The sequence below is a fragment of the Arachis hypogaea genome, chromosome 10 (genome assembly GCF_003086295.3).
Source record: "Arachis hypogaea cultivar Tifrunner chromosome 10, arahy.Tifrunner.gnm2.J5K5, whole genome shotgun sequence".
Classification (NCBI taxonomy): domain Eukaryota; kingdom Viridiplantae; phylum Streptophyta; class Magnoliopsida; order Fabales; family Fabaceae; genus Arachis; species Arachis hypogaea.
In genome coordinates this window covers 96666627-96677705 of record NC_092045.1, presented here as the reverse complement: position 1 = coordinate 96677705, position 11079 = coordinate 96666627, and the positions used below count along the sequence as shown (strand labels likewise).

Sequence of the window (11079 nt, the reverse complement as noted above, 5' to 3'; positions counted from 1 at the left end):
AAACGCCACCTAAGTGGCACTAAACGCCAGCAATATGGCCAAGAGCCCAATTTCACGCTAATATAAAAGAAGCAGTGCCGTTTTTATGAAAGGAACCTCTCTCTCTTCCATTTTTCATTCTTTCATTAGTTTTAGGTTTTACATTAGATTATGATTTGAATTTTTTACACTATGGGTAACTAAACATCCATTGTTAAGGTTAAGAGCTCTATTTATTTTAATGGATTAATATTATTTGTTCTTCTACTCTTTGATTAATGCATTGATTTATATTCAAGAATTGGTTTCGTTCTTCATCCTATGGATTAGGGTATATTGGAAAATAATTCTAATCTAAATTGAATCCCTTTGAATCTTGGAAAAGTTACATCATTGGAATTAAAGTTTGAAACCCTTTTCTCATAATTCTTCAATTATCTTGATTTAGTGTGATACGTGACATATAATCGAATTATTTATGGGTTCTTAAAAATTGTGTGGCTTATAAATTAAAATTTGGACTTAACCTTTTGACATGATTAATTGATCAAGGAATTGATGGTTTATTAGGTTAGAAGAGATTGAATTACCAAGGAATTTGGACTTCAATCACCTAGGATTTGCTATGAATTAAATTTTCGCATGATCAAGGTAGATGATAATAATTGTTAATCCGGAAATATAAACATCTCTAAAGCCTTAACTATCTTCTCATATTATTTTCTCACATATTTACTGTCTGCATTCTTTAAATCTTTGTCTTTTATGTTATTTGATATTCAAAACTCTCAATTTTACTTGTCTAATTATAATAATCAATCAATTATTGCTTGCTTAATTCATTAATCCTCGTGAGAATGATAACTCATTTACCGTGGTATTACCAAGGTTCTGAAAATCAGATCGGTCATCAAACCGCTCTAGTCACTGGTTTACTGGTTCATTAGTTCAACCGGTTTAACCGGTGATCTAACCCAAAAAATCGTTTTAAAATAAAATAATAAATAAATTATAAAGGACCAAAGATGAGGATATTCTAAAAACTCCTATTAGATGCAATAGCATTCAACATTATCACATATTCTCACACACACAAATACAAACACAAATACAAAGCCTTACATCAAAGAACAATCACAGCAAGTGATTTGGAAAGAAAATGTAAATACCGAACAATCACAAGCATACACAACATGTGAATATTATTATAGCAAACATAATAACAAAATAACTCTTCTAATACGTCTCCTAAAATATCCCAAATAAAAAAAGGTACATGATCTGATCCACTTGATTCAGAAAGTTACATCTATTAGAAAAATTAAGAATCAACTAAAAGAAAAAGAAGAGGAGAGCCTGGTTGATTCGATTCAATTCGCTGAGAGAATTGGGATTTTGATTCAGAAATCATGCCTATGATAGATTCATTTTCAGAGGACATGATACTTCCTCCTAATATAAGCTCACTGCGCATAAGCACATTGAAGTGTCTCAAGAAGCTAAACTACAAAGGTTCCAATATCTGAATGCTCTTCATACACTTGAAATTCATTGATGTGATGTCCTTTATTCCTTGCCTGATGAAGAACTTCCTTCCACCCTTAATCAACTTTGTGTCCAAGAATGCCCTTTGCTGACTCCAAGACTTTTAAACCAAATAGTGAGAAGGAGTGGTACAAGGTGGCTTGAATTCCACACATACAAATTGATCACCAAATACTCTATTTAGGAACCAGTGCCAAAGCTAGGCACTCAGGTTAGAGGACTAAAAACACTATGTACAAGCAACATGTTATGCATTCTAATGAGGACAAAAGGATGAGTAGGAGAGATTTTGTCACAAAATCTGAGCATAATTAAGTCACAAAATTACATAACACAACAACAATTTGTTTAATATTGTAGTTGTTTTTTCTAGTCATGTTTGTGCGCAAGTATTTCAAGTAATTGGTTTTTTTTTCTATGTAATCTGAAACATAAAACACAAAACACACAACCTGAGCTGAATAATCAAATAATCGTTTACAAATTTTACAAAAATACAAAGCAGCAGCAGCATAACAGAGCCAGAACCCAAAAATCAAATAATCATTCAACGATTTTAACAAAACACAAAATCCTATAATCATTCAATTATTTGTTGATTTCAGAACAGAGATTCAGAGAATAAAACGAAAATCGAAGAACGGGTGCACACCAAAGCCACTTACCTTCAAGACAATGGCGATGAGACGACGGTGATGAGACGACAGCAACAAGACGACCGCGAGCAGGATGAATCCGATGGAGGATGGGCGCCGAGTGAGGAAGAAGACATTGAACAGGGGATTTGACTTGGATAACACCAACAGTACAAAGAGAGACTCCTCAGACAGCTACAGACGACGGGCAATGGGTCACTCCGTTCGGCGGCAATGGGTCCGTATTACTTAATACAATCCGATGTACTTGCTGGTAGTTTGTGATTTATAAAATTCGCATAAAATTTTTGACGTCATTGTCGAAGATTAATTGTGATTAACAAACTATCGGTTAATTGATTATTTATATTAGATATTTTTTTTTCTGTTTTTCTTCTATTTCAGAAAAAAATAAGAAAAAAAATTTTAAAAATATTTCTTTCTTTTTTTTTCCTTTTTTTGCCACATGGTGCATTTGATTTAATTGTGTTTATATCTATCTGAAAACGAAATGCATGTATCATATATAACAATGTGAAAAAATAATATTTGCAGTATGATTTGCATCAATTAAAAAAAATAAAATTGATATAATTTATTATTATTTAAATTATATCAGTCTAATTTTATTTTTCAATCTAGGTCAATTTATTTTAAATGATTGTTATATATTGATTTGAATATATTTTTTAATTTAATTCAATTTAAATTATTGTGAGATAGATTGAACTGATTTATTTAATTTTGTTAAGAAAATTAACAATTTAAATTTTTAAATTATAAAATTTTAATTTAAAATTTAGCTATATATAATTATAAAATGTTAAAAATTTAAAACTTAACTAGAATGAAAAAAAAAGAAAAGTTGAATATGGAGAATATGGTGCAATGTGCAATGTGAAAAGCTGAATATGGAAAATTGAAGGAGATAAAAATTACTTGTGAGTGAGTGCACAATAGTAGAAGTAGTAGTTATTCATGATTATGTCATTAGTTTTTTGTGTTTAAATTTGAAGTTGGAGTAACAATTTATAAAAAAAATAAAGTATTTTTTAAAAGAAAATTTTAAATATTTTTTCAATTAAAAGATAATATAATTTAAACAAACAAATACACCTTAAATAAAAGAACGAAAATAACTAAGAAGGGTTACAGTTATTTTTTTAGGAACTAGATTTTTTTTTTTCTCGTTTATTACAACAGCAGTAACTTCTCACTAAATTTTAAATTATATTATATCTAAATTTTAATGGTAAATCGATCTAATTCAATTGAGATAGTAATAAATTATATCGAATTTTATTTTGTGAGTTGATCCAAATTATATCTTAAATACTTTTTTTTATTTTGAGGGATTAAATTGCTTATACCTCTGAATACTCATATTTGATTTACAGTGTAGTATACAAATATTTTGTTTATACTATAAATGAGATATAATTAATTAAAATTTTTATATATATCTTGTTTCCATTCAAGATATGACTTAAAAAAAAGTTAATTTATCTATAAAATATTTGTATATTTATTTTATTTATAATATAAACGAAAAAAATAATACAATACAAATTAGTAAATATTCTTCAAATTACATATTTAAATAATAAAATATTTAATTTATTTATTTGAATAAAATATATATAAAGTCCAAATAATTACAACATAAAATATACATATACAATTAAAATAAATTATATATATATATATATATATAAAAGGATGGTAGAGTCCAAAGGTAGTAGATTAATTTAAATGGTAGATAAAAGAGAAGTGAGAATCAAATAAGATGATGAGATTACTATATTATATTGCTCCATGCATGACATGTATTAAAATTGGGGAGAAATTTTAAACATGGTTATAGATTTACATGCGAGGGAAATTTTTTAAAGGTTTATCTTCAAAGTTCCATTATGACTATAATGCATAGATACAGGATATAATATAATATAAAATACGTTGATATATAAATTTTAAAATTTTATAAAATACGAGGATATGTATATATATAAAATATAAAATATTTTTTAAAAAATTAATAATAATATTTTAATATTTTATTAATATTAAAATATAAATTAATTTTAAATTATTTTTAATATTTTATTTTAATTATATAAAGTATTTAAATTTTTTTAATAAATAATAATATATATTATTTTTAAATTTATTTTAAAAATATATATTAAAAATAAGATTAAATATTTAAATATGTTTAACCGTATTTAAAAAAATTAAGATAAAATTAAAGACAACTATATTAATAAGTGTCTATTAATATTATGTTTAAAATGTATATAATATATAGACATAGCAATTTAACAAAATATTTCGTACTTCATAAGATGATATAATGAAAGAAAAGTTACATCGAGATATCTACCTATTGTAAAAAAGTACAATAAGTAAAATTGTTGTTATTCTATCCTTTAAGAAGAATGAAAATATTACTTATTTTAAGGTAAGGTTTAATCTAAAAATATTACTTATTTTATGGTACAAATATAAAATATGAAATATATATTATTATTCTAGAGTAAGCACGTCAACATCAATGCATGAAATAATTAACAATATATAATGACGTGCTGCGAGTTAGAAATAACCGACAAAATAATAATTTGTAGTACTAATACTTTAAGGTAACATAATAAATAAAAAAAAAAGAAAAGTACGAAGTGAAAAGAAAATTATAGGTGTAGTTTAATTATCAAGAATACAACAGTTATTAATTATATATGACTAATAAATTTTATTATTTTTTGTCAATATTTAATCAATTTTTATAAATATAAAGACTAATTTTAAAACTTAAATTTTTTATTCTAATAATATAAAAAATTAACATAATCAATAAAAAGTTAATTAATATTAATAAAATATATTTAATATAAGATTTAATCAATATATATTTTAAAGACATATAATAAAATTATTATTAATCAAATATTTTAAATATTTTCTTTTAATGAATATAAAATTAATATTTTAAAAACTAAATTTTTTTTATAATTTTAATATATATTTTTAATACATAATATTTATCAATAGTACCAATAATTAAAACAAAAACAAGCAAGAGCAGTGGTAATTAGTAATTACTATTTTACTGATAAATAAACAATTAAATATGTTAGTGGGATTTTTGTAATTTTTTTCTTTTCTCGTTAACTCCAATACTGAGCTGAAGTGTCGACTCCAACTCCAATTACATGTGTGAGTTTGAATTATAATTTGTCGAATTTTAAATAAAAATAATTTTACAGAAATAATTTTAGATACAAATAAGTTTGTGTTAATATAATTTATATTTGACAATTTTATACTAAAATTAATTTTTATAAAATAAATATTATTTGAATATTATTAGTTAAATTACTTTTAAATAAATAATTATTAAAAAAATATGGCATTAAATGATAATATTATTTTTTGATATTTTTTAATATATTTTTTATATAATATATTTTAAGTACTCTTGATATTTTTTAATATGTTATAATTTATTATTTTTATTATTTATGATTAATTTTTTGTTTAATTATTATTTGAAAAATGATATAAATTTAAATAATTATTTTATAATTTTATTTTAAATATTTAAATAAATTTTAATATTATTTTTTAATACTCTCAGTACTCTTTAATACTCTAGTAGAATTAATATAAAATCCTAATACAAAAAAAATATTTCATACAAAAAAATAATAGATAAAAAATTTATATAAACAAAAATAATAAAAATTTAAAAAATAATATACATGAGAGAATATTAAAAGAATATTATAAAAAATAATAACAAAAATTAATTATATGAATAATAAAGAATTAGTAAATAGAAAATAAGATTTAATCTAAGTAAAAAAGTGAACACAGAAGCTAAAATTTTTAGTTTTGGATAAATTTGGGTTAAATAGTAGAATCATGTTTAGATTTTAAAAAATAGTTAAATAAAAGAAATAAAATTTTTAAAAACACTAAATGTACATTGGATGCATGAAGTTTGATCATACAAGTATGAAAGAAATTAAATAGATGTACTTATCACTTATTAGTAAAGAAAGAAGCCTGAAGAGTTGCAAAAGAAAAAAATATATATTGTCCATGAAGTCGTAACAGAAAGAGTTTCTTCTTTGTATCAAAAGAAAAGGCATTATGCCTAACAATGCATTTAGAAGAAGATATTTTATTATTTTGGTGCGAATACTATTATGAACTTATTACAAGAGTTAAAATTAAATTAGTAAAAAAAAGAATTTATTTTATTTTTTTAAAACTTTTATTTATGAAATTAGTTCTTTAAAAATTATCAATTATTATTTTTGTTTTTTTATTCTTTTATTAATAATTTTTGTTAATGATTAATTATGTAAAATGTTAACTCACAACATATATGACATTTAGCATATTCAGTTAAACGCTGACAAAAAAATATTTATAAAAAGGAAAAGTATAAGTAACCAAAAGTTTATCAGCCAAAAATTAAACAAAACTATATTAATTTATATCAATAATTAATTAATTTTAAATTTTTTAAATTCAAAATTTAAAAAATTTTAAATTGATTAAGTAAACCTAATTAAAACCTATAAAAAACTTCATCTTTTTTCTCACATTAATCTATCCACTTCTAACAATCACAAATTCGAAAAATATATAAAAGAACATCTATTTAATATGAAAAAGAAACATTCTAATACTTAGTAGAAGAAACATCCATATATATTAACTCGTAAAAATTTTGAATTCATCCAAAGGTATTTGGCTGGATTTTGGCTGATATGTTTTTGGTTCCCTAGCTTTACTCTTATAAAAATCTATCGATTAACTTCTTTTTCAGATTATATAGATCCTAATTTTAATTTTATCTACTGATTAAATTGATAGATTTTTATAAACATATTTATTCATAATCTAATTGTACATACTAGATGTTATAGATAATGTCAGTTAATAATTTATATCATCAATTCTTAACAAAAATTGTTAATAAAATAATAAAAAAACAAAAATAATTAACTTATAAATTTTTAATAAAATTTAATTGATAAATTTTTTTAAAGATAAATTAAAAAATTCATCTTTTAAAAAATAATTTTACTATTAATCCCGACTTATAAATATAAACTTGCTGTGTTGGCATGTAATGTGAAAGTACCAATGAAGTAGGTGGCAAAATACATATATTAGTACAAGTAGGGAGTGTGGCAAAGTAATTAGAAAGAGAGAAAAAAAAAATTAGATATTTTTTGTTTAGTTTTAAGAATTTAATTTTAATATATTAACGAATAATTTTATATAGTTATTTAATTATATTTATTTTTTGGATAACTATTATTTATATAACTAATGTAAAAAATAATTATTTTTATCAATATGAGGTTACGTAATTAATTGTATGTATAAAGTTATTACTAATAAGGTATCAAAATTAAATTTTAATTAAATTATTATTATTATTATTATTATTATTATTATTATTATAAGAAAGTATTATAATATTTTTTATACATTTTAAAGCTTGTAATTTTACCATTTAATTATATTATCCTTATTATTATCTAGAGATAAATTTTAGTGTTTATTTTCCCTATTTTCTTGTCCTGAAATTTAAGGCTTAAAAATTTATACATGTTGTTTAAAGTGATGTATATGCTCAAAAATGATCTATTTGTATGAAATTACGAGAATATCATAACAAAGCATTTCAGTGAAGGGGAAGAGAAGAGCATCATTTTGTTAAGGGCAAAAAAGTACATTTCAGTGGGGAAAAACCATTTTGTTGGGCACGAAATACTTTTTACAGATGACAATTCAAATGCACACTGTTAAATTCAAAGGTTTTAATTAAAGAAAAAAGATAACAAAACATTCAGATTCTTCTATCCGGTAAGAAAAGAACGAGTTCAAAGAAGAGATTTGTGAGAATAACAAGTTCAAAAAAGAAGCAGCAGCAGGAAAGAATGGAAGAAGACAGAAGCATCACGAGGCTTGATGAATGTATCGCATACTTGTTTCTTAAGGTTCAGGTATTCATTTCGGGCAGTGCTATGGTGAGGATGGTAAATTTTTTTAGCATGTGAGGAAAGGAGGTGGATATCTTCTGATAGAAACACGTGTTAGAGTGCTCTTGGTTAAAAGAGATAGGTTCTGTTAGAGGTTCAGGTAATGTAGATGTTATGGACCAATCTGATGTTAACTGATGCAAGATTAGATTAGCAATAATTGTGATGTGGTGATAATTAAGTTATTAAATATTTGGATGTTGGATCCAATAGTTTTTGTTAAGTGGTGGGCTTATGTTATTACTGATTAGAACATAATAAAAAAAGTTGGAGAAATAACAAAAAACAAATGAATGGATAAAGACTTGCGTTATTTGGGTCGAATAATTATTTTTTGTAGTTAGATTATTTTTAAAAAATAAATATATTAGTCCTCATTTAATAATAATAATAATAATAATAATAATAATAATAATAATAATAATAATAATAACTATGTGAAAAGAAATATTAAAAATAACGTGAATAAATTATTTTTATAATTAAATTTAATTATTATTTTTTTATGTTTCTCATAAGTTATTAGATTAATTTAGTTGAACTTAGTTATTAATTAAAATGACTCAATTATATAATATCATCGTATTATATTTATATATTATATATTATATTTATTTATTTATTCATTGGGTATATTTTTCACCAAATATATAATACTATATTTATTTGTAATTTTTAATGAATTAATGAAACATTTTTCGCTAGATACTTAGACGATCATTATTTTAGTTGTCAAAATTTTCGTCGAAAATTAGAAAGAGTTGAAAATCTGAAAGTGCTTTCTCCACCAGAATAGCTGTATAGCTCAAAATGTATTTTATTATTATTATTATTTTGGATAGAAGGTGTTTCTTCTTTATTTTTTATTTTTTGGACATCTTTATTTTTCGGACATCTTTAATTTAAAAATAGTAATATTATGCTTATTTTTTAATTTAAATTTAGTTTATCAAAATTAAATAAAATTGTTAATTTAAATTACATCCATTTAAATTTTAAATTAAATTTTTATAAATATAAATTATTTAAATAAAATTAGATTAATTAAAAAATAAAAAAAAATAATTATTACCCATTCCACCCAATCTAATTCACTGGCTTCATAGTTCTTACTCTACCATGCACTTGCTTGTCTAATTTTTGTTATTGTTTTTATTTTTTGGTTTTGTTTTTGTTGTTGTTATTATTATTATTCTTTAGGTTCATATCATATTTTTTGCTTGGTTTATAACGTTATTAGTTATTAGAATCATATCGTATGGATTACACAATATTTAGACTAGCCCTACAAAACAAAATCCAAATACCATAGACCAAAAATATTCTTCGGGACATCAGACAAAAAGTCCAGAAAATTATTCATGGAATTACCAATTAATCATCCATTAACACTATTGACAATTCGGTGGACAATTTCTGTCAGTTTTGTGAATGTAGCAGCACATTGCAGGGTATTTGGCAGCGTCACAACATGTGTTAATTAGCCATATCGTTTCAGCAGCTGAGAAAAAAAAATTTATTCAGCACAGTAGCATTGGTCTTACTTTTATACTGTATTCTCTGCACAATTTCATTATATATAAGTAGGCCAATGCTACTGTGCTGAATGAATTTTTTTCCTCAATTGCTGAGACGATGTGGCTACATTAAGGGGTTGACACATGTTGTGACGCTGCCAAACACCCTGCAATGTGCTGTTGTATTCACAGAACTCGCAGAAATTGTCCATCGAATTATCGATAGTGTTAATGGATGATTAATTGGTAATTCCATGAATAAATTTCTGGACTTTTTGTCTGGTGTTCCAAAGAATATTTTTGGTCTATGATATTTGGGTTTTGTTTTATAGGACTAGTCTAAATATTGTATGATCCATACGATATGATGCTAATAACTAATAACGTTATAAACCAAGTAAAAAATATGATATGAAACTAACGAATAAGAATAACAACAACAAAAAACAAAACCAAAAAAAAAATAACAAAAATTACACCAGAAGCAAGTGTATGGTAGGGTATGCACTATGAAGCCAGTGAATTAGGTTGGGTGGGATGGGTAATAATTATTTTTATTTTTTTTAATTAATCTAACTTTATTTAAATAATTTACATTTATAAAAAATTTAATTTAAAATTTAAATGGATGTAATTTAAATTAACAATTTTATTTAATTTTGATAAACTAAGTTTTTAAATTAAAAAATAAGCATATTATTACTATTTTTAAATTAAAGATTTCTGAAAAATAAAAATATCTAAAAAAATAAAGAATAAAGAAGAAAGTATTTTTTATCCAAAAATAATAATAATAAAAGAATAAAACACATTTTGAGTTATACAATTATTCTAGTGGAGAAAGCACTTTTTAGATTTTTAACTCTTTTCAATTTTTGACGAAAATTTTGATAACTAAAATAATGATCGTTTAAGTGTCTAACAAAAAATATTTCATTAATTCATTTAAAAATTACAAATAAATATACCCAATAAATAAATAAATAAATATAATATATAATATATAAATATAATTCGATGATATTATATAATTGAGTCATTTTAATTAGTAACTAAGTTCAACTAAATTAATCTAATAACTTATAGAAACATAAAAAAAAAAATAATTAAATTTAATTATAAAAATAATTTATTCACGTTATTTTTAACGTTTCTTTTCACATTATTATTATTATTATTATTATTATTATTATTATTATTATTATTATTATTATTATTATTATTAAATGAGGACTAATATAGTCACCAAAAAAAAAATGAGGACTAATATATTTATTTTTCAAAAATAATCTAACTACAAAAAATAATTATTCAGCCCAAATAACGCAAGTCTTTATC

General features: G+C 22.7%; 1 long non-coding RNA gene across 2 annotated transcripts; it reads right to left on the bottom strand.

Moving 5' to 3' along the window:
- Positions 1-1164: 1164 nt before the first annotated feature.
- LOC112718314 (uncharacterized) lies at positions 1165-2421 on the bottom strand. Of its 2 annotated transcripts, none has more exons than XR_011866343.1 (2): positions 2190-2421; positions 1165-1663 (listed from the first exon to the last, which is right to left on the bottom strand). It is a non-coding gene; the product is annotated as an uncharacterized lncRNA (long non-coding RNA). The 2 variants fall into 2 exon arrangements; XR_003160757.3 differs by having other exon boundaries at positions 1165-1624; positions 2190-2420.
- Positions 2422-11079: the final 8658 nt, after the last annotated feature.